At 46.6% G+C, this 23,311-nt stretch overlaps 1 long non-coding RNA gene across 1 annotated transcript; it reads left to right on the forward strand.

Moving 5' to 3' along the window:
- The first annotated feature begins 17,152 nt into the window (after positions 1-17,152).
- On the forward strand, positions 17,153-23,057 carry LOC146894444 (uncharacterized). Its single transcript, XR_015002513.2, has 2 exons — positions 17,153-17,456; positions 20,544-23,057. It is a non-coding gene; the product is annotated as an uncharacterized LOC146894444 (long non-coding RNA).
- Positions 23,058-23,311: the final 254 nt, after the last annotated feature.

Consider the following 23,311-nt stretch of genomic DNA (forward strand, 5'->3'; position numbering starts at 1 on the left):
GCTTGCATGAAGAACTCAGAATGGGCACATTTACATGGAAAGGAAATGAACAGTGGCTACCAGAGCCTGGAGGGAAGGGTAATGGGGAGTTACTATTTAAGGAGTGCAGAGTCCCCATTAGAGAGGAAGAAAAAGTTCTGGAGATAAATATAGTAATGGTTGAGTAAATGCGCTTGATAGTGCTGAATTTTGCTCTTAAGATGACTAAAATAGTAAAGTTTCTGCCATGCGTAGTTGGCACAACTTTAGAAATTCCTATTTTCACAGAGCTTTTGTGGGAAGGCAGTCAATGAACAGAGATTTGATTAGACTACCACATTATGATAAGCACAATGAAGGGCGAAAGCAGAGAGGGAGGAGGGGTGCGGAGGCATTATTTTGGGAGACTCGACACGTGCTTCCAATAGCAGCATGGTGCCTGTCGAGAAGCCAGAGTGAGAAAAGAAGGTGAGAAGTGAGGGTCCTGGGTTACATGATGGAGGACCCCGAGTGTTATCTTAAGGTCTTTTGGTTCTATCCTGAAAGCCAATGTGGGGCTTAAGGAAAGGCAGTGGTTACCAGAGGCTGACCAGACGCAGAACACAATACAAAAAGATTTCTTTCCTCTTCTGGTCAGGGAGGAAGAAGGCATCGGATTGGGCAGCAGAAAAGTATTCCAGGTGTGGAGTTGGCAAGTTCCAGGTACTGATCAGAAGTGAGAAGTGTGGGAGGAAAAGAGACCAGGCTTCTTTCTTGGGATATCAGGTGGATGGTGGTACAGTGGTTAAGCCAAGGATTATAGCTGGGAAAAAAAGACATTGGTTTTAATAATGAACATGCAAATTTTTGGAAGGTTCAGGGAACCATCAGTAGGTAGCTCTGTGAAGGAACAAGCAAAAGAATGGCATAAAATCCCCCAGCCATTCACCTGACAGGAGACTAATATCAGGATGACATCACCCTTAAAAAAATCAATGACAAAAGAACAGTCTGCCAATTAACAAATGGTCTGCCCACATCTCAAAAGATGGATAAATAGCCAGCGTCACAGGCACACACACTGCTGGAGTTTTGTCTGCTGTGCAAACCCAAATTACACAGTGGGAGTGACGTCTGCTAATCTCTCCAGTATGAAGACAGGCTTCGGTCCTCTTGGGACCAGTTATTTCTATGGCGTTTGTCTGATGGCGATTTTCTGTTTTCGTTATTCTCTCTGTGTTTATTAATTCCGATGCCACTGTATGGAAAAGTTTTCCTTCTTTGGCTCTGACATATGCATTCGAGGGTTTTTCAACGTCATGACAAATGTGTGGCTCTCTGAGTCATGCCTCCAAATTGGGGAAACTCCTTTGGAACAGGCATCCGTGCCATGCGGGCCGGGGCCCCCATCATTTGTGGTGCTCTTTTGCTAGTTGAACCTGAGATGCTTTGTTGCTCCAGATGTGGGGGTAACTGGGCTTGGGTTCTCATTTCTCTTGGGAATTATTCTTTTTTGGCTCTCTTTACTGACTGAGTTAGGCAATGACACTTGTTGCATTCAGACTCTCTCTCTCTCTCCATCCTATGTTAATGCTCATACCTTAAGTTACCACTTAACACTGTTTTTAGTTTTCTCTTTTTCTTATATTTAACTTTTTTTCAGTGACACTGAGGAATCTAGCTTTACTTGTCTGAAATAGACATGTTTGCTTAATTATAACATACATACTGAGTTGTTGGCACATATTTTCCTGAGAGATAAAATAGCAGCCCCCTTGTGTGCATAGTTCTCCTTGTCTTCAGTCTGAGAGTTGTCACAATGAGATTTTAAATATATCTAGATTAATTTTTCTCCTCTCTGCTCTTTCAATGTGGTTATATATTTGTATGCAGCAGCATTGTGTTCCTTTGTTAGAGTTTATATATCAGTTGGGGTTCTATCTGCAGGGTTTGTAGAATATACCTGACTCTTTCTAGATTTATGTGTGTACTCTGGAGACTCATGAGGCATTGCCTTCTGGGAGTGGGAATCGTACAAAAGTCTCCCCCAGAGAACTGTCGCTTCCTCCTCATTCCAGGTACTTCAATTTGCTCCCCAGGGCAATGGGCATGTCTTAAACTGGTCTATGTGCTGAGGGGAAAACTGAATGAGACGCGAATAAGGGCCACATTTGAGGGAAGGGCTAATGAGGAAGGAAGTGCTCTGTGAAAGGCAGGCCAGCAGCAGATGTGGGAGATTCATAGGTGGGGAAAGCCTGCAAGTGAAATTTTATGTTTGGGGAATTAGTCAGGTTTACTCCACTGTCACTGATGCCAGCTTATGAAAACAGAGGGGTTTCCTTTATGAACAAGTTTTCTATTTTTACAGTACACAGTTACACAAGGCTGCTTTCATGTGAGTCTGTAACGTACTTGGGTTTATCTTCCCATACTCTGCTGTCATTGCCTTCCCCTCCTCCCGTTGGTTCCCTTTGTTCCCCAAACACTTTTGTTTTTGCTCTCATTTTACTAGCTCACATATGACCGTATGCATCTATAACACCCGTGACCGATAAGCAAGAGAAAGCATGGTATATCTTTCTGATAATGTCTTAATTCGTTTAAGAGTGAGAGATTCACGGTGGCACGACCCTGGCAGGTCCCAGGTGACAGGGAACATCATCATCTCCAGCTGCATCACGTTTTTGCAAAAGCTATAACTTCACTCTGTTCTACGACTCAATACATTTATATATAGAGAGAAAAGGATTTCTTTGGCCTCAGAATTTTGAAGGGTTCTTCCACACTGGATAGGCCCACTTTTCCACTCTTGGGCCTCTTATGAAGGAGTACCTCATTATAGCAGGCATGTGGGAGCAGGGCTGTTTAGGTCACCTCAAAGATGGGAAAGAAGAAAAGGCTCAGTCCCATTATTCTCAGCAAGGACACATCTTTCAAATCCCAAGCCCTCCCACCAGGCTCCATTTTCTAAAGGTTCCACTGTCTCCTGGGTGTACCTGCGGGAAGTCCAAGTCCTTGCATGGATCTTTGGGAACACTCTAGATTAAAAACAAGAGCATTAGTGATGTCTCTTCTCTCAGAAAGGAGAAGCAATTGTCCATTGGGATCAAAGGCAGAGGAAGAGGGGGAAAGGGCTCTAAGTGTGAGTAGAAAATTATAGCTTGAGGAAGGCAGGGGACAGCAGATGCAGGCCAGGACACTCTAAGGGATCGTGACCAGAGGATCCTCTGAGCATGAGTTTGGAAAAATAATATTTTTAAATTCAGGGAGTGTGTGTGTCCACACACAGTGGTTTGAATGAGAATGATCTCCATAGACTCAGATGCTTGAATACTTGGTCCTAGTTGGTGGGCACTGTTTGGGAAAGATTGAGAAATGTGGTTTTGTTGAGGGAAGCATGTCATGGAGACTTCTAAAGCTTCTAGCCATTTCTGGTGTGCTGCCTGCTTCCTGTTTGTGGATCAGAGCGTGATCTCTCACCTGCTGCGCCAGGGCCATTCCTGCCTGAGTGCCTGCTGCTATATTCCATGATGGTGATGGACTCGTATCCCTCAGGAACTGTAAACCTCAAAGAAATCCTTCCTTCGATTAAGTTGCCTAGGTCATGGTGTTTTATTGCAGCAATAGAAAAGTTTCTAACATGGCATGAAGCGGGGGCGTCCTGGCTGGATAAAGTAAATTAGGAGAGATTAAAGATGGTCCTGTTTGGGAAGAATAAAGGATGTGCCTGGAGAGGTGCCTGTTTTAACTTTAAGAATGAAGCCACGCCAAACTGAAGGCACAATTCAGTCATTCAGCAAGCCTGGAGCGCACGCTCCGCTGTACAGGTTGTGTGCTCAGCTGGGGGTGCAGCACTGTCTCGCAGGAGTTGAGGTTTCGCTCACTTTTTGGACGCTGTTCACGGATCCTATATGACATGTGCAGAGAAATCTTTAATTCCACAGTCTCCAGTGGTAGAGGTTCTTTCAGAGTCCCTTTGGGAGACTTAGCAGAGGTGACTTAGCTTGCTTAAGTCAGACCACTTGGTCACTAGCAGAACCAGAAGTCCAGTCCCTGTAAGTGGCTCCTACATGCATATTCCAAGTGCTCTTCAGAAACGTGAGGGTCTTGAAGTGCCGTGGCGTTGTCTAGATTAGGAGACCAGGGAATGAAGACTGTCACCTGTATGGATGCAGAAGCATCCGGGACAGAGGCAGGAGTCAAAGTAAAGAGGAGGGCTGTGACCCAAGCGTCAGGTAGGGTGATATGTTTTCTTATCTCTGGGCTCACAGACCTCTACCTTGTGAGCCTGGTGCACTCGTTACTTTTTGTTGTTATTGCTGTGATAAAACACTATGACCCAAATTGAATTACAGAAGAAAGATTACAGAGGGCTGCTGGGCGGTGGTGGCCCATGCCTTTAATCCCAGAACTTGGGAGGTAGAGGCAGGCAGATCTCTATGAGGTTGAGGCCAGCCTGGTCTACAAAGCAAGTTCCAGGACAGCCAATACTGTTACACAGAAAAACCCTGTCAAAAAAAAAAAAAAGATTAGAGAGGGTTATTTTATAATGGCAGAGGGTGACATGGTGGCACGAGGAAGAAGCCTGAGGACCTTATTTTTTCCACCATAGATATGATTCAGAGACAGAGCTGCCTGTGGAGTGAGGCTGCATACTATCCAAACCTCCCCTGAGTGGTTTCCTCTAGCAGGGCGCCAGCACCTCTCCAAACATTGCCACCCCTGGGGACCAATTGTTCAAACATCCGAGCCTGTAGGGGACACTGTTCATTCAAGCTACTACAAATGGGATGACGGGTCCGTCCTTCCCTGACAGTGAAGTTCTGGTCTACCCCCTAGGACAAACCTAGTCTACAGAGGGGTCTTCATTCAGGGTATTCAGTTGACCGCAGCCTCAGCTTTGGGTGCCTTTTCAGGTGGCTCCGGCTTGGACCTTTTCCTGTCTGTCTCAGGTAGGTGCCACCCTCCGTGGGGAGGTGACTGGAGTCCTAAGGATACCCTTGAGTTGATCTTTAGGTCTTAGTCCGACTTTAAGGTTCTGTGTCCTCCCCCCGTGTGTCGCCATCTGGATCTGTCTGGACACCCCTTTCCCTGCTCCATCCTGATCACCCCTCATCAGTTAGGGGCATTTGAGGCCAAGGGGCTTGTTGGTAGGTAAAAAGACCTGGAAAACAGACCTAGAAACATATGAACCCAGATAGTGGTCTCTTTACAAGGCAGCAATGAGGGCCTGGGAAAGTGCCCCTCCCTCCCCCGCTCTCCTGGCAGTTCCCACTCCTCTATGGCTGAAGCAAGTCTTTACTGCTCTGTGTCATCCTGCTTCAGGGCAACAGAAGATTGCCTATGTCTTCCAGCAACCCAGACCTGCTTCCTGTGCCCTCCTGCGCTTGCCCTACCTGGACACCAGCTTGTATCCACACGGTTAGCTTTAGGACATTCCTTTCTCTTGACCTGTGGCAAGGTTGGACTCTCTCCAATTCTGTTCCCATGGGGGCAGGACCTTTGGCCTCCACCTGCCTAATTCTCCGCCACCTTCATACAGAAGTCTTCCCCTCAAGACTAAAGGCTCAACCAGGGCAGTCCAGACTGGTCTGTCTAAGAAGCTAGGGATACCCTGGTGCATGAATACACGCAGGCATGAATGATGTAGTCACTAATTATAGTGTGTGTGGAGGGGTGGGGGTTAGGGTGTGTCTGGAATTCTGAGAAATAAGCAGAACTTTTCCAACTTACAGTACCCGGACCCTGGCTTTTACTTTTCTCCCCAGCTGGGGACATGCTAAAGCCAGCACTGAGCTCATCCCAATGATGTCCCCCAGGATGCAGAACATTAACTAAGTGGCCATCCTGTGGCATCCCAGACAGGCCTGTGGCAGACACCACCATTCTCTCTGGCATAACAGATGCTCTTGTGGAAGCTTTCGGGGCCTGCGACAGACAGGTGGGCTGGGGGTTGTGGGGAACATAGTCACTTTGCAAAACCTGCACGAGGTCCTCAGTTGCCCTTTGACCTTGTCTGTGATTCTTTCTGCCTCCTCCCAGACAACACTTCCCAGCTGGATCATAAATAAAAGAACAGTATAGCCACATATTTATAGTCTCTATGAATCACTGATGACAAATTTTCCCCATTTTGTCACCCCAAATAGTTTTCTCTCTAGCCTCCCAGCAAGGGCTCAGCACCAACCAATCATTTAAATGAAAGTGTACGTTTTTATTGCTAAAAAATTCCTTGTCTAACACAGGGCAAAAATTCACAAATACAAATATTTAACTGAAGAACAACCAATTTTTTGTTGTTGTTGTTGTTGTTTTGCATGCAGCTCAAGAGAGTCAGATGTTTCCCACCGAATCTCTGGGCTGCTAGGACTTTCCAAGACTCTGTGGTCTGTTTTCTTACACCCAGGCAGATTTTAAAGTAAAAAAAAAAAATAACCTCCCAGAGTGAGAGGTATTGCTCCCATTTCTTTCCTCTGTGTTTGTTGGCTATGTCCCCTTAGTAAAGCAATGATCCCCGGTATTTTGGTTACATATCATTATGTTTCATTTAGTAAACCCAACTTATCAAAAGGAGGGTGTGGCAGCCAGGTCCCAGCACCTCACAATCTGTGACACACTCTTATTTAATACTAATTTCACCCTGTAAAGCGTGACCTCTTGGGCTTTGTTTTGCTCTGTGATCAGCATTCTTTACCTCTACCCAAAGGCTCCATCACTCATGCATAGCTCACATGACTTACTGCATTGTCTTGGAGGAATTTCCTTCTGTGGTATGCTTCTAAAAGATGCAACTGACTCCCAAGTAAAACCACAGAGAGACAGAGGAGAGGAAGGGGAGGGGGTTCTGAGAAGAGATTGGGACCGTGAAGGCAGAAAAAAATCTGAGGATATCTTTGAACCAAAAGACAAGATTTTCTGCAATTATCATTTCCAATGTGCTGAGAAATGAATGAATAAAACTACTAGGTAAAGGATGAAGGGTTTCATTCAGATGGTGTGTGTGTGTGTGTGTGTGTGTGTGTGTGTGTGTGAAGAGGTGACAGAAAATGTGCTGAGGAGTATGGTGAGTTGGAAGACAACACCCATGCTGGAGAAAGTGCCCAGAGGCCAGCAGGCTTCTGCAAAGCCTCCAGGAGGGGCTGGGGAGCCTTGATCTCCTCTGGCCTACTGAGGCTCAGTGTTAACTCAAGATTAGCGCCTTCCACTTTTCATCACCCAATGGCCCCTGTTAGGACTGTCCCCTCTCCAGTCTCTCACTGCAGTGAGTGTGTTTATGAAAGAACCAAAGCTGGGCAGAACACAACCAGCTGAACCATGCAGTGTCGTTTACCCCAGACAGCCCCAGGACGCTGTTCTGGCTTTGTCCTGCTCCCAGGAGCAAGTGACCTTTTGCCTCTGCATCTCCACCCGCGGCATGTTTTGACCTTGGACTCAAGCGAGCTCCCAGGAGCCAGGCTTTGTTGCCTGCCAATTGCTGATGCTGATTTTACACATTCCGATTCATTTCGTTTTTAACGAGTATTTATTCTAGTTATAAAATAGCAACTGCAGGGCAGTAAACTCACAAATCACATGACTGGATACATGCTTTAATTTTCTGAGGGTCTTTATGCAGAACCAGCATTCTAATCTCTTATTAACCTCTGTCCTGGGTCAAGCGCTTCACAAGGAGTAAGCGCTTGCTGTATGCAAAACTCCCTGCTAGATACTGAGGAAGACATGATAAAGGCACAATTCTCCTCTCAGGACAGGAGAGAAAAGAGTGCTCACTGAACCCTTCAAATCTGTGCCCGATGACTGGCACCCTCTGTTCCCGTGAGCTCATATGCTTCTATCCCATAGCTCTCTGTGCCCCCACAAGTCAAGATGTCCCCACATTCGGCTGACGATGTCCTTTCTCTGGCCACTGGTCATCCAAATGTTCTTTCCTTGGCTTCAAACTCAAGTGTCTCCTTTTAATAATTTAATGATTAATAATAATAAAATGTCTTCTTTTAAAAATTGTTTTTAGATAGCATACAAAACAAAGGATTCCGCTATGACATTTTAGTACACACACAGTATTGTACTTTGTCCTCGTTGGCACTACCCCAGCCCTCCCTTGCCCTTTGCTGCTTCTGCTTTCATGTCATATATATTCCATTGCTGTCGCTTGTTCTAATCTCCTGCCTCACTTTGAACTTCTTCTCCACATAGTTCCTCTTTTGCTTTCACGCCACACACACACACACACACACACACACACACTCACCTAAGTTTAAATCACATGTTTTCTTCCTTGGGAAATCTTTCCTGATTAGCTTTAACTCTGACTTTTACCACCCAGTTCCCCCAAGTGTCCCTGGATTCCCGCGTATTCTCAGAGTCACAGCATCCGTCACCCTTGCCCACCGTTCCTTCTGCCTTCTAGTCAGCAGCTAATGCCATCACTTCGCCTTCTGTGCCCAGTACTGCATCTGGCTCTCGTGTAGAAGCTGAGTGAGAGGGTGGAGCAGGAAGGAAGAAGCATGATCCCCTCCAGAGGGTCTGTAGTAGCTGGGCTTTGTGGCTCTCCTGTTTTGGGGCCCTTCATTAATTTTATCTCCTTCTATTTCAGGGTAATGGAACCACACTTGTGCCTGCTCACGCCCTGCCTGGAGGAGTCCCAGAGAGGCTTTTGCTAAGCCTGGAGTGGACATGACTATGGACTCTCACAGGCCTTTGACAAGACACTGTCTTAAATACCAAACGATCAAATATTCCATGAGAAGTTTCATAGAGAGTAATGTGAATAGCCCAGACATTAGGACTGGCCTGGGCCGTCCTCCAGTTTAGGCAAGCATCCTCACTCAGCCAGTGTACAGTGGGGAAGCCTCCTGCTTTCTCTCCCCTCCTGATGAGTGTGCACTCTCCACATTTCTGCAAGTCCAAACCTGCTTCTCTGTCATAGCTACTCAGGGATTACCTTGGCCCCTTTAGAGTTTACAAACACACATGTATAGACACACACACACACACGCTTAGCGTGTTGTGAGTGCCCATTGTAGTATTGGTGACAAAGGCCTACATGATAGAACTATGTGACACCAGGGCAAGGGTCAGTGTCTCCAAAATGGCACTAGAAGTAGGAAAGGCTAAGACAGTAGTTCCCAACCTGTGGGTCATGACCCCAGACCCACCAACCTTTTCACAGGGGTCATCTAAGACAATCAGGAAACACTGTTTTTACATTACGATTCATTAACAGTAGCAAACTTACAGTTATGAGGTAGCAACAAAAATAATTTTATGGTTGGGATCACCACAGCCTGCGGAGCTGTTAATGAGTCACAGCATCAGGTCAGGTCAGAACCACTGGACTAAGAGGAAAAGGATTAAACCAACCTGGAGAGCCCAGGTAACCCTCATTCAGAGGATTGGCCAAGTCAGTGGTACAAAGACAGGCATGGGGGAGAGTAGGAGTGAGGCAGAAGGAGGTTGGGATCAGGTGAGGGGCATCCTAGCAGCTGCCTAGGCTGCTGAGTCAGGAAAGGACATCTATGAGAAACTCAGGCTGGTTTCAATGGGTGGCTCGTAACTTCTCAGGAGGTGAGAATATAATTATCCTGTGAGAAGGGAGGGGGTTTTGGCTTAGGCCTACTGTGTGGAAGCCGCAGGAGAGCCCAGTGATAAAGGTTAAATGTGATTGGTCAGAACTGGGGCTGGAGTGGGAGGGGCATTCAGTGGAGTAAAGCCATCAACTCAAGCCTGCCTGTGTTCCAGTTGGCTGGGGCTGGGGAAGGGAGGGAACTAACTGAGGCCTATTGTTCTAATGTGTCACATCCTTCCTAGGGAGCGGTCCTTAAAGGAGATTTGTGTCTGATCATTAGGATGCCCACCTTGAAACGGTGAGGAATGGGTCCAGAACCTCAGGGGATGGAGAGAAGGCTCAAGCAGTGAAGCTCTGACCTTGCAAACACGAGGATCTGACTCAATTCCTAGAACCCTAGAACTCACATTTAAAAATAATGCTGGGTGGTAGTGATGCTTGTAATCATAATGCCAGAGTAACAGAGACAGGATCCTTGGGGCTCCCTGGCCAGCTAACCTCCCCTATTTGCTGAATTCTAAGACAGTGAGAGACCCCATCACAAAACACAAAACAAGCCCAGCAGTGGTGGTGTATGACTTTAATCCCAATCTCTGTGAGTTCGAGGCCAGCCTGGTCTACAGAGTGAGTTCCAGGACAGCCAGGGCTACACAGAGAAACCCTGTCTGGAAAAACCAAACCAAACCAAAACAACAACAACGAAAACCCCAACAAAACAGCAACAACACAAACCCACAAAACAAACAAACAAACAAAAACCCAACAAGACAAAGAAGGCAAACAATGCCTGAAGAACGACCCTTGCGGCTGGCATCTGGCTTCCACATGCACATGCATCCTCATGCATGCATGCCCACGGAACATAAACCATACACACACACAGAGGGTCAGCTGAGTGAAGGAAGTTTGCTTAAAGACCTGGGAAGTTACAGAAAGGGGAGGGGTTGGGATAAGCGTATTGAAACTGGCCATAGAAAGGAAGAGGAAGGTTTTAAGTTTAGGGTAAGTGTCTCTACACTGAACTTAAATGTGGAGAACTTAGATTATTGATTAAAAATCAAAGACATTTCAGAGCCCAGTTCTGGTCCCTTAGTCAACCTTCCCCAGGCCCTTTGGCTGGAGGAGTATTAATAAGTGTGTCCTTTTCAACATTCAGGCAGTGGGAATGGAGCAGTCTAAAGAACGAAGGCATAAAACAAAGGCAGCAAATATTTGGCCTCTGAAAGCCGAGGCTTCCCTGCAGGTGAGAGACAAGAGTGATTAAGAACCAATGATGTGACATGTAAAGTCATTTTACCTTTAGACAGTCCTGCCCATGCCCTGCTCCACCCAGATCAATATTCTGTCATCCGGAGAAGAGGACTCAAATTTAGAGTCAGAGCAGTGGTTCTCAACCCGTGCGCTGTGACCCCTTTGTTAGTTAGAACAACCCTTACACCGGGGTCGCCTAAGACCACCTGAAAACACAGCTATTTATTTACATTACGAGTTGTAACAGTAGCAAAATTACAGCTTTGAAGTAGCCATGAAAATAATTTTACCGACGGAGATCCATCACAACATGAAGAACTCTGTTAAAGGGTCGCAGCCTTAGGAAGGTTGAGAACCACTGGTCTGAGGAGGGGCCTGGAGGTGAAGGGCGTTAGGGAAGGCAGATAGACTCCTAGAAGACCCTATAAGGTTAGGGTTCAGGCGAAGGGAAACTGGTCATGTTTCTCTGGGAAAGCATTCCGGAGTTAGTTCCTGGTGTAGCAGCTATAGTGTGGTAGAGGCTGTGTGGCATGCCTAGGCACAGAACACCTGGCCTCCCTCCCTCTACCCTCTCTATCTTCAAGTAGAGAAGGAGGTAGGTGTCCCAGGGCTCTCCTGGGGGCTGTGTAATAGTTAGACTGTCAACAGTATTTAAAATTACCATGGAAATGAACCTCTGGGCATATCTGGGAAGAATTTTCTAAATTCGGTTAGTTGAGGTGGGGAGACCCACCCTAGATGTGAGTGTTCCAGACTAGAGAGGGAGCAAGCAAGCTGAACCCAGCATTCATCTCTCTCTGCTTCCTGACTATAGGGGCCACCTGATGCCTCATGCCCCTGCCACCAGAAGTTCCCTACTGTGATGGACCGTGTAGCCTTAAACTGTGAGCCCTTTCTTTCTTCTTTAACTTGCTTTCATCCGGTATTTTGTATTTTGTCATGGCTGTGAGAAAAGGAACCGATGCAGATGTGTACGTGAGTCTCAAGTGCAATAGTGAGACAACAGGTCTGCAAAGGGGCATCCAGCAGGAGCCAGGATGTGAAGTAGGCAGGATGCTCTGACATTGGCCATCCCATTAGGGGTTGAATGAGAATAGCATGTACACCAACTTGGAAAGGGGTCATGTTTGACAAAAGGAATCCAGGGCAGACTGAACAACGGTATAGTTTTCCTTAGTCTCAGTGTGTTGGGGGCAAGAGGGGGGGGCAGAGGAGAGAAGGGAGGGGGAAGCCTGAATTGAACACAGCTGAAGACTGAAAGGGTTGAGAAAGTCTCTGGTGTCTGATTTTTACCTGGAAATAACTAGGCTGGTGTCTGCACTTGCCACAATGAGGGTTTGAGATAGAAAATCAATCCAATTACAGGCACGCAAGGGCAATAGCACTGAAAAGCCAGAGATTTCTGACTGGGAAAGTCGTACCCTTGCATTTATTTCTTGCCTCCTCTGCTTTCTTCCCCAGCCTGCCGCCCCTTCCATCAACTCAAACTCGCTGAACTGTGCTCTGGTTTATGGAAATGTGGGCCTAAGAAAACCCAGGAATGCACAGCCTAGAAATAGCAAAGCCAGAGGGACCTTAGAAAAGCCAGGTGTCTTTATTTCACCAGGGAAGAACCTGAACCCCAGAGAGGGAGACACTTTGCTTAGAGGCCCAGAACAACTGAGCAACTGAATTCAGAAAGCCTGGATTGGGAGCTGTTTCCCCAGTCTTTTCTTAGGGCAGCTTCCTCTTGGTCACTTCTCAATGACCCCCCTCCCAGCCTTGGTCTCACTCATAGTTCATTACCAGCTATCTCCAAACTCAGGCATAAGTCTAGGCCTCTAGCAAGAAGGCAGCTGCTGGGTCTCCCAGGCTGTATCTGTGACATGCAGCCGATGGTGTCAGAACAGGGGGTAGAGTAGAGAGGGCTAAAGGGAGACTTATGGGTGACCCTCCTATAAAGTGACCTTGGCCCCAGAACAAAGCACTTCTCCAACACGCCATGGATCATAGCTTGTGGGAGATGACCGGACACGTGCCAGAGATTCTTTCCAAGCCGCAATAAGTTTGGAACCACGGCAGCAAGTCTGTGCCTGCCGGGGCCAGAGAACATCCTCCAGGCCATGCTATGAGGAAAGGAGATCTTGGGTCTCACTGGGGTCGGAGCACTGGCTGCCAAGATACCACCCCAAACACAGAAAAGCCAAGGGAACAAATGGTGAGGACTCCCTGCCCTAATGGTCAACTCTAAATCAACAAGCACTCTTACAGGGCGATCAGATCTCAACTGAGTTTCTACTCCCAGCTCTGGGCCAGCAGCTTTGGCTCAGGAGTCTCCCTAATCCTCTAGAAGACAGGAGTTCAATAGCTACTTTGTAGAGATAAGAAAATGAAATTGAAAAAGGTGAAGTGTCTTAGGCAGGGTTACTATTGCTGTGATAAAACAGCATGATCAAAAGCAACACTGGGAGGAAAGAGTTGCTTTGTCTTGCACTGTTCCTCTTTGAAGGAAGTCAGACCAGAACTCAAGCAGGGCAGGAACCTGGAGGCACGAGCTGACGCAGAGGCCACGGAGGAATGTTGCTTCTCAGCAACATTGTTTCTCAATTGCTTTCTCAAAAGCAATGTTGTTTCTCATTGCTTGCTCAGCCTGCTTTCTTATAGAACCCAGGACCACCAGCCGCAAGGAACAGGGACCTCGCCAGCATTCACTAATTAAGGAAATGCCCTACAGGCTTGTTACAGCCCCATCTTATGGAGGCATTTTCTTAACCGAGGTTCCCTTCTCTTACATGACTTTAGCTTGTGTCAAGTTGACTTAAACCTAGCCGGCACACTAAGTGACTTGGTCAAGGTTACACAGTTTTTAAGAGGGTACCTGGGATCAGACTGCAAGTATGTCTCACTCACTGGGCCCTGGGCTTTCAAGGTAGTTCTGATACATCTTCAGCTTCAAAGGAACCCAGTGCAATCCTTCCTTAACTTCCCTGGGTCTCTCTGGAAAATTTCGTGCTCATGAAAATCTGATACCGAGGGAGGGGAAGGATTGCTCACAGCACCGTCTGTCTCAGAGCCAAACTGTCTGAGCATTCGCTTTATCTCTGACTGGCCACATTGCCTGGCCACTCACTTCTTCCCTCAAGTACGCTGTTCTCTAAGCAGTAACCGGAACTAGATCTCAGGATCTGCTGTTATCTTCGCCAGGTTCTGCGGCTGTGACCGCGTTCCCAAGCTGTGTAATTAGGACGGACAGAGGTTGAGTTCCCACGCTCTTGAGGTTGGAACATCCTCAAGGTCCAGGTGCCAGTATGAAAGGCGCTTCTTACTTCATAACATGGCAGAGGCCGGCAGAGGTCATCACATAGCAATGGAGAGCCAATTGTTCTTATATACTCATTGTTGCTGCCATTTGGGGGGTGTCTCTCTAGTAAGACCTCATTTAACCCCAATTACCTCATAAATGTTTTCTTCAAAGCAGAATCAATACAAGACATTTAGAAATTAAGTTTCCAATACATGATCTTTGCGTGTGTGTGTGTGTGTGTGTGTGTGTGTATGTGTATGTGTGTGTATGTGTGTTTGGTTTTTGATTTTGTTTGGTGGGGGCAGGTGTCTCACTATGAAGCCCAGGCTACTTTTATTTTTTTTTTTATTTTTTTTTATTTATCTCTGTTTATTTTCATTAAACATGTAAAGGTTAATAAACAGACATAGTCCAGAGTTAGTAGGTTGGTATTATAACATTTATTAAAATAATGCTATGGGTTAATAGAAACAGCAAAGAACCAAAGAATTAAAATGCAAGCTATGTAAAATCCCAACTAAAACCCAGAAGTGTCTAATGTATTCATTCATCAGCTAACTAAAAGCCCAAGAAAGACAAGACACCCAATATAATAAAGTACTGCAAAACAATTGGCAATTTTCAGTTACCAAAATTGTGGATTTTGCATTTTGTATCCCCAGGCTACTTTTAAACACCTGATCCTCCCGCCTCCGTCTCCACAGGGCTGAAATGATAAGGATGTGTCATCGTTTCTGTCTCGAAGCACAGACTTTGAAGAGTCACACTCATTTAAAAATGTACCCCCACTCTTGATGATGGTCTGCTCATGGTTCTTAACCTGTGGGTCGCGATCCCCCATGGAGTGCATAACGGATATTTACATTACGATTCATAACGGTAGCAAAATTATAGATATGAAGTAGCAGTGAAATAGTTTTCGGGTTGGGGGTCAGCACAACATGAGGAACTGTGTTAAGGGGTCTCGGCATTAAGAAGGTTGAGAGCCACTGGTCTAAGCTGTGAGTGCAGCAGCCTTCTACAGGGGGCAGTGTTAGTCTTTTGCTGTCACTTTAAGAACTAACCACGCCCACCCCAGCCACTTTGGACCTCCCCCGCAGCCATCTTCTCTCTCTCTCTCTCTCTCTCTTGTGTGTGTGTGTGTGTGTGTGTGTCTTTGTTCTCTCTATGTTTGTCTATGTTTTCCTTTCTTTAAGTAATAAATGTCTAGCTTTATGTATAGCCTTATGTCCATTTACTCTGCCGTCCACCGCATCCAGTCGCCTGACTCTGCCGCTCCGCTCGCCCGGGGACCCTGACTCCCCGGCCGCATGGCGCTGCCACTTGCAGCTGCTCCGCGAGCTGCCCGGGACATCCCACCATGGTATTATTTTTAAAAAAGAACAATAAGCAGGACTTAGTAAAGGCAGATCATCCGTGAGCAGAGTCTGATGTAATCCAATAAAGCTTGGAGGCAAGCTAATGCTCCACGAGGCGTGTGACTTGCCAGTCAGTACTGAGCTGACAGAAATTAGACCTCCATGATGAACAGCCAAATCATTCTTCTATTCCCACTTGCTGAGTTTCCGGATTATAATTCGCTAGAACTGTATTTTTGTGTGACTTCTGATGAAATAGTTTATTCTCACTGTCTTCCCAGCCTTCACGTCTACTGTCCCCCTACATACGGGAAGATGGAAGTTCATGCTTCTGCTTACCACCAGTGAGGACCCTTGCCTTTCCCACCACGACCCAGACATGATGTTTCAAGCGCTTCATTACAAGATTATGGTTTCTTCCTCACACGTTCTCATGCTCATTTCTCGCACATGAGTGTGCACACGCATGCCAAAGTGAACCCTGATGTGGACGAATCTGTGAGCTGTTTCTTTTCTCACCTCAATCTCCAGGTGCAGCCTGTGCTTGGAGCAGGAGCACTGAGGCTGTAGAGGGCCTGTCCACAGGATCAACGCAGGGAACTCTTTGTCCTCTGCAGGGCCTTGCAGTGTCTCCTGCTCTCTGAAGGGTTAAGGTGTCCTGCAAGGGTGAAATGACCCAGAGACAGCCAGCCCTGCTCTGAATTAGTCCTGACTCAGAGAGCCCTGTGTGGTCCCTTGCTACATCCTGTTATGAAGGATATTGGCCTCTATTTCCACGAGCCTGCTTTCATTCCCAGGCAGGGAAGGAAGTCGGGTACGGGAAATAGCTATGGGGTTGAGAGAAATACCTGTTTTTTGCCTATTTCCGCTGTGATGACTTCCCTGGGCCTGTCTGGTTCGTAGGAACAGCATGCGCTAGTGAGGAGCCTCCAGTCTGTGGAGGAGCCATCCTGGTCAGCGTCAGAGATCAAAGTAGGAGGTAATTTTGGTAGCCCTAAAAATAGGTCCAGTGGTTATTTCAAAACTGTTTTGCTAGCATTAAGCAGCAAATGTTGGATTTTGCTCAAACTTCCTGTCACTCCCACACGGTCTTCCTTGCTTGTGCTCATTCCCTAGTGCAGTGCATTTTAAGGCTATTGCCTGTGGCCCAGAGACATTTTAACATACAGGGGTTGTAGGCACAGAGTAACACATACAACTGGAAACTAGGAAACATGTGCATGCATCCAGTCCGTTTTCTATTGGATTCTCTTTCATTTCTTGAACCCAGAGACTGACCCACTACTGGCAGGTGGCCCCCCACAGTTTGAAGCCCATTACTCTTTCTTTCTTTGCCTTGGTGCGACCTACCCAGTTCTATTGCCTGAGGCAAGTCACCTAAACTATGAAGAGACTTTGCATCTGTAGAGACTTGATTGATGACCTCCTTGGTTCCCAGGGGTCCTGTGATGTGAACTGTTCCTTCCTCTTAAAATAGCCACCTGTAGCATTTCCCGAGCCAGTCCTGACTGAGACTCGGACGCTCAAACTCAGAGCTCTGAAGTCTCGACTGGCCTGGCTATTGCACTGTGGGAAGAGACACACCCTGGAGGTGGATATGGGAGCGTTCAGCTCCAAGCAAGATCAGTCGTCCCATTTCCATACTGGTTCAGGGCTTCAGGTTTCTTACCCCGTGAGAGTATGACATAAATGTTACTGTGGACTGCAGATGTGGCCCTGGCCGTGAGACTCAGTGTGAGCTCAAGCTACAGGGGCAGCTCTTGCGTTCGTGGTTATTTAAAACAAAAGTCATAGGGCTGTTTACCTGGTTTCAAGGCCCTTGGTGATCAAAATACCGGTGTAATTGTCAACGCTTTCTGTGGTCAGCCTCTTTAGAAAGCCATCTGAGCCAGGGGTGAAGCTCCTGTGTTACAGGAAGGTCGGGCACTGTGTCGTGGATGGGCTGTCTCTACCTGTCTCGTTCGACCCTGGCGGATGAGCTCAGTCTCTTTGGAACCCACTGCTGTTTCCCGTCTGTACCCCAGTGAGTGGCACACAGGTGAAGAATACAGTATGCCACCTTCCGTCCCGTGTCTTCTCCAGCCCTGCTCCTCCTTCCCTTCTCTCATCCTGGCTGCTCCGGTGGGGACAATCCCCAATCCCTGTAGTTTCCAGTCCTTCATCGCCGTTTTATCTTTCTCTCATAATTCCTCATTCCCCCTTCTTCCTCTCCCCTCCCTGCCTCCTTTCTCTCTCCTCTCTTCCCCTCCTCTCCTCTTATCTCCCCTTCCACTTTATTCTTTTGAATTGATCAGGGTTGGGCTACCTCCACTCTCAGATTCACTAAACTCTTTGCAGACAAACCCAGTCAATGCCACCTCCTCCGTTTAGAACTTTACCACTTGCAGAGGATTTTCACCGAAGATCTTCTTGGTCTTTATGCCCATTTTACAGATTAGAAAAATGAGACTCCACTGACATACTTGAGATCGTCCAGCTAGGACATATGCTCAGAGCTTTTCATGTGGGAGTCAGTGGTTTTTCTCCCTGCATACCTGTTGCTTTGATGCTCTGGAGAGCTCTTAACATGGAAAGTGGTTACTGGCAGGGGTGAGAAACTCTTCACTCCACACAGGCTAATTTTAATCTTCTTCTTCTTCTTCTTCTTCTTCTTCTTCTTCTTCTTCTTCTTCTTCTTCTTCTTCTTCTTCTTCTTCTTCTTCCTCCTCCTCCTCCTCCTCCTCCTCCTCCTCCTCTTCTTCTTCTTCTTCTTCTTGTGTGAATCACTACCTACAGTTGCTTATAATAAGCACAGAATTTTTTTGGCTTCATTCTCATCCTTGCTATAATTTATGACTGTTGTATTTGTTCATTTACTGACTTTTGTCATTTTCTTGATGAAAATCTATGCTCCAGCCAGACAAAACCATGTTTTCTTTATCCTCATGGTATCCCCAACACGTGCACAGCCCCTGGTCTAACACAAACCTGTTGCTTGACTGTCATTGAATACAATATGAAGTTCACCACCCAGAGGGAGACTGGGCTGGGAAGTTCTGTCTTTACACATGTGGCTTATTTCTATTTGTGTTCTTCGACCTGGATGATATTAATGTTTTGGCTTATACACAAAGGCAATGGGAAAATTGAGATAATTGCGTGGGTAATTCAAGCAGAATGGACCACCCACTCTGACCTCAATTATCTGGTTATTTTAGGTGGAAGTAGCTTCAGATCTGAAGAGCTGGAATAATTGCCTCACCTCTCCATTTAGTTTTAGCTGTAGCCAGATACAGAAATGCTTCCCCACTGAGGCTGTGCGAACTACCGCAGACAGCACCTAGGCAGACAATAGGAAGCACTACCTGGGAGGCTTTCCCTTTCCACTACACCTGGCCTTTTGCAACCTTCTGCTTCCTTTCCTCAAGTGTTCTTTTCTGGAGTCCAGGAAGTTGTCACTTGACCTTGGCAGTCCTGGGCTAGATCCAAGCTTGAACCTCACAGGACTGGGCTATAGACACAGTGTTCGGGGAGATTTGTTTTTCAAGTCCGGTTTTTTTTAAAACAGAACAGAAATTCAAGTCGAAGTCCGCAAGTTTGGCTGTGTTGTGTCAACAGTATTTAAAGGTGATATTTGGCTAGAGCAGAAGCCCGGCAAATGAAAAACAACTTGGCCTTCTCTCTCTTCTCCCCTCTTTCTGTTCTTCTCTCCTCTTCCTTCCCGTCTGTCTTTTCTATTCTCTCCCCTCCCATGAAATGGTGATATATCCTTTGAAAGTTTTCTAACCCAGCCTTGCAGCAGGAAGGAAGGATGCAACTTCATTATCCTGCAGCACAGGTAAGGAGGCAAAAGTTCAAGGAATCAAGGCCCTTACCCACAGTACTCACTTAACCCGGCACTTAGCCTGCCTGGCTCCAAGTGTGCCTGACCCAGCATGCTGGTGAGAGTCACAGGGGGAGAGCAAGTGTCTCATGACTCCTAGGCTCCTCTGGGCCATGAGCTGCCTGGCAGGAAGCCCGGAGCTGCTGGTCTCTGTCTGCTCCTATCCACACTCCAGAAGCACTCAACTGAAACCGATAAGCATGCAGGTGCCATGAGATGACTCTGACACCATAGGAGCCCTCTGTGAGGCCAAATGTGGGCATCTACAGAATTCAGAGCCCCCACTTTGGAGGGGGTACCTCTTTTACACCAGGACCACTGGCTCTCATCTAGCAAGTGGCCCCAGATCCCTGGTCCCCAGTTGTCAGCACCAGCAATCTCATTTAGGAGCTAAGCTCTCACACTCCCTAGGGTTACAACGGGCTAGGCCTGCTAGAGAAACACTCCAACTCTGAGTCCAGGGCCTGGCCAGTGTCTTCATAGTTCAGGTTCCCATGACCAAGATGGGCTTGGTGCCCATGAACCCCAGCTCTTTCAGCTGAGTCCCACAGGGAAGGTGTTCTATTTGCAGTTCAGGACCAGGTCTACAAATCCTTTTGGCTTGTCCCATATTCTGGTGGCCTCTAATCTGTAATATTCCAACAGATCACTCTCATGATGAAGTAATTGATTTCCCATTGTGGGTAAAGGATTGGGAAAACCCAAAATATGGGTTTGGGAGTTGGGAAATGAGGAGAGAGAGAGAGAGAGAGAGAGAGAGAGAGAGAGAGAGAGAGAGAGAGAGAGAGAGAGAGAGAGAATGTTGGAATAAAGAAGCAGAACCGCAGGACCTGGGAAACCGATCCCAGTAGACTTTGGGGTGTCTATCATCTACATACCTGGGGAGTCTCATACAGTGCAATTCTCTTGAATTAGTTACTTTTCTGCTCACTGACAAAATAGATGACTGCTGTGAAACAATGGTCTTTTATCCTGTGACTTGTATTATTTTAATAAAACACTGATTGGTCAGTAGCCAGGCAGGAAGTAGAGGCAGGGCAATGAGAACAGGAGAATTCTGGGAAGAGGAAAGAGTCAGTCTGCAATCGTCACCCAGATGCAGAGGAAGCAAGATGAGAATGCCTCGCTGATAACAGGTACCAAACCATGTGGCTAACACAGACAAGAATTATGGGCTAATATAAGTTATAAGAGTTAATAAGAAACCTGAGCTAATAGGCCAACCACTTTATGATTAATGTAGACCTCTATGTGTTTCTTTAGGACTGAAGGGCTGCAGGACTGGGCAGGACAGAAACCTTTGTCAACAAGCTAACAGAAGCAATTTGAAGAAGAAAGGTTATTTGTGGCTCTCACTTCCAGAGCGAGGAAGTTACGGTGTAGGAACTTGAGACAGCAGGTCACATTGTATCTGAAGTAAGGAAGCAGAGGAAGAAGAAGGTTGGTGGGCAACTCCCTTTCTGCTGATTCTTCAGCCCAAGACTTTAGTGCAGGGAATAATGCCACCTACTTTTACTGTGGGGGTGGCCAGGTGGGCGTGTCTTCCTACCTCAATTGACACAATGTAGAAAGACTTTCACAGGAGTGTCCAGAGGTTTGTTTCCATGGTGATTGTAAATCTCAAGTTAACAACCAAGATTATCATTACCTCACCAAAAAGAGTACATAAGAAAAGATACTGTGGGATCCAAGATCATCCTCACCCCTTCCTTCAGAAGGCAGCAGATTGGAGATGCTGGTGAATGTTCACACCTTAAGGCTGAGCAGCAAATGCCATCACTTCACGTTGAGTGACTGTCGTGTGACCGGCGTGTACCTTTAAGCACCGTTGGTGACACTGTAGGAAGCTGACATGACTCAGGCAGATGCAGATTTTCGGGCTCCTGGGGTAGACTATCACTAGGGAGTTTGGTAAGCTAGCTGCCCACGTGATGATTACGTGATGTGACTCCATTGTGTTGGCACTCGACATTTGCACCTCTGGATGCCAGGCTGAGCGAGGTAGCAGGGTCATCACAGATAATGTAAAGAAGCCAAGGGCCTGCGGCATGGGTGCATGTAGGTCACTTGGTTTTCTTTGCAGAAAGTCAAGTCTTTTAATGTGGCGTTTTTGGAGTGAGGAGAGCCAAGGCTGGGACCACTTTCTAGCACCAAACAAGGGTTCTCTAGCACAATCATATTTTGAATCTGTCACTCAATCCTGCATGCAAAGGAATCAAACTGTTACAAACTGGCCATCACCTTCTCCCTGTTGTGGAACAAGGGTTAGACAGCCAAGCCTCCAATATCACTACAGCTCCCAGAGTGTCTTGACGTGGGTGGGCTTGGCGAAAGACAGGGAACACAAGACGGCCACACGATGCAAAACATAAAACGACCAAAGGCTTCGAGGTGGGAAGGTGAGGGGGAACCTCATCAGAATTCAGGAGGCTTCCACTACAAAGAGGCGAAGACAAAGGACCCAGGTTACAATAACCTCAACATCATTCTCCAGACGACCGCCTGTTTGCCTGAAAGTGCACTTGGAAGCAGAGCCGCTAGCGCTCTGCAAATATTTGTGGCAGCGTTTTCAAATTCATTACTCTTTATGACAAAGGTAGTGCAGTGACTGTTATGGAAAAGGTAAATAGCAAAATAATTGACACCCAAAACAGTGAAAGGCTCACTTAATTCCCCCATACTGGAAATAAACACTTGTAACAGTTTAGGATATTTATACTAGGGCTTTAGCCAAACATCTGTTTATACAGTAAAGACACGTGCAGGGGGAAGCGTGGGTTTGAACTTGTCTTTCTCATTTCCTGATGGGATGGGGTCCCATAACCCATGGCTGTCTTTCCAGTTCAGTAGCAGCAATTGCACCCTGTGCATGAGGTCTCCAACCTGCCACCTAGATACTTCTCATTTGGGGTCATTATGGCATCTGAAAGAAGGCATTGTGGGTATAGGGATATTTTGATACCATCAAAAATGCATGTTTGGTTTCTGTTCCTGCCTCCTGGTTTCTGACTTGAGCTCCCAAAGCCCTTGCAAACCCATTCCTTCCCTATTCTAGGAAAAAATTTATTCTGACATTTACTATTGTTTATTACAGTTTAGAATATGTATGGAGTATGATTTGATGTTTCAATACATGCATACATTGTATATTGATCAAATCAAAGTAGCTAGTCTATCGACCACATACCCTTCACATTTCTTTGTGGTGAGAACCTCAACCCTCTCATCCAGCTATTTTGAAATGTACCATGCCTTATGACAAAGCAGTACAAAGACCTTTGTGAGATACTGAGTGATAAGAACATGTGACACAGATCTCTTAAATCCACTGGAATTTCTTGGATGAGACAAGCATCTTTGGTTTTGGTAATGAAATTCTTAGTGGGGGCCTCAGGATGGGGGCTGGTTGCCAGAAGAACCAGCCATGTAATTAGACAGCCAGAACGTCCAGCACTCATCCCCCCAGCCCCTGTCATACCTCTGGAAAGAAGGCACTGAAGGTTGAATCAGTCACTAGTGGCCAAGGACTTAATCATGTTTTTGTATGAAGCACCCCTAGACACCACCTCCACCCCCAGCAACGAACTGTCTTTGGAGAGCTTCCAGACAGCTGAACACAGGTTCCCTGGAGGTAGAACAACCCAGAAGGGGCATGGAAACTCGCACTCTTCCCGTATCTACTTCTCGCCCTAGCCCTACACATCTCTTCCATTGTGATATTCATCTGTAACTTTTTCTGTAAATTACTAATCATAATTAAAACATTTCTGTGAGTTCTGTGAGCCTCTCTATGTTCCTCTATGTTCACTGAAGTCAAATAAAGATGTTTTTAGAGGACTTTGATTATACCGAGTGCCACAGAGGTGGAGGAGATGGACTTTGATGGTGGAATTGGAAAACAGTCTTGTGGCACTTTGGGTGGCCTGACACTACGTCCAAGTAGACAGTGACAGAACTGAATCAAATGACAGGACATTTGGTTGACATCTACTGGAGAATACTTACCTGGCACACAAGGAAGTGGCACCTAC

Source organism: Myodes glareolus, chromosome 6, assembly GCF_982192425.1.
Source record: "Myodes glareolus chromosome 6, mMyoGla1.1, whole genome shotgun sequence".
Lineage (NCBI taxonomy): Eukaryota > Metazoa > Chordata > Mammalia > Rodentia > Cricetidae > Myodes > Myodes glareolus.